Here is a 1,520-nt window from a genome sequence, read left to right as displayed (position 1 = left end):
TAAATATTGACGAGCCGAACTGACTTTCCATTTCAGGATGTGATGGCAGGTCTGAGGCCTGGCAGTGGGGACGGGGCCGAGTGTCCTCGGACCAGATTCTGCGCCCGCCATCCCCGGCAGGACCCTTCCTGACCGCTGGGGCCCCACCCTCTGGTGCCTAAGGATGAGGTCATGGGCCATGTGCCCTCCCAGCACAGAGCACTTGGAAATCCAGACGCTCCTCAGGGGAACACACGTGTGTGAAACCCAAGGAGTGTTTCACACGCAGAGACGCACACGGAGGCCTGGAGGGTGCCGGGTGAGCCACCCTCTGAGAACGTGCCAGGGGAGGGGTTCGGCACAGCGCCTCCAACTTCGCCACTGACAGACGCTGACCCCAAAGACTCACCAATCAGTGCCCTGGAGAACCTCGAGACCCCTCGCTCTGAGGAGTAAAAAGGATGACCACAGCAGGGACAGGAGGGTGACCGCAGCCTTCCCGAGTGCGGTCACGCAGGGCCCTGCTAAGAGGTTGGAGCCTCTCCTGCCCACTCCTTCCCTCCCTTCCTTCCATGGGCACGAGAGGACATGGAGAGAGAGGCGCTCCCTGCGGTCCTGACATTGCTGTCCTCGCCCAGTCTCAGCCAGCCCCACCATGGGCACTCAGGTGCTGACGTACTCAGGGGTGTCCCCAGCTGCCACCCAGAGCCCTCCCACGTGGCTCAGCCTCAAGGGCACCCCAGTTTTTAATTAAAAAATATTTTTAGGAGACAGATTTTTGCTATAGTGCATGTGTGCTTGCTGAAGAGGCAGAGAGCAACAGAGAGACAGAAAGCAAGAAGCCACTTCCCGGGGGGATGGCCACGCCGCAATCCCTTCTCCTCCATTCTCCTCTCAGGAATGTGTTTTAAGTCACCAGGTCCAGGACTCGAACCCCACTTGACTACGCAGGAGTCCAGCGATGTAACCACTACACCATCTGCTGGTCCCTGGAGCACTCTGTTTTAATACTGAACCACCACCGGGCCGCTTGGCATCTCATATCTGAGCAAGAGAAGCCCTCCCACAAGCACTGCCGGGTCTGTGCCCCTGGATTCCTCCCCACACTCAATTCCCAGAGATCCCAGGTGCTCTTAGAGGGTACACCTCTGGGAGCCAGGGAAGGGGCAGGAGGACGATGGATGTTCCCTGCTTACGTCTGCACTGACCGGCTGTTCATTTCAGGCATTACTGGAAGTGAAAAAGAGGCAAGCGCTGAGCCTTTACACAAGCTGGCCTTGGCCTGTGGTCGCAGGGTGAGGGAGGCCTGGGGTGTGAGTGCGCTGGGCCAGCTCGGGCATAAAAATAACCCAGCAGAGCGATCAGGAGTTATTATTACCCCCAGTCCAGGGGCTTTCTGAGCACGGTGCTCCTGGCGCTTTCCTGCCGGCCGCCCTTGGCCCTGGAAGCCGAGCTGGGTTATCGATCAGGCTCCTCTGGCTGTCCGCAAGGTTCTCCTCTCTGAAGACGTTTCAGCCTATCGCCTGCAGCTATTTTTAGGG

The sequence above is a fragment of the Tupaia chinensis genome, unplaced genomic scaffold (assembly GCF_000334495.1).
Source record: "Tupaia chinensis unplaced genomic scaffold, TupChi_1.0 Scaffold144276_1, whole genome shotgun sequence".
NCBI lineage: Eukaryota > Metazoa > Chordata > Mammalia > Scandentia > Tupaiidae > Tupaia > Tupaia belangeri.
This window is presented reverse-complemented; position numbering follows the sequence as displayed.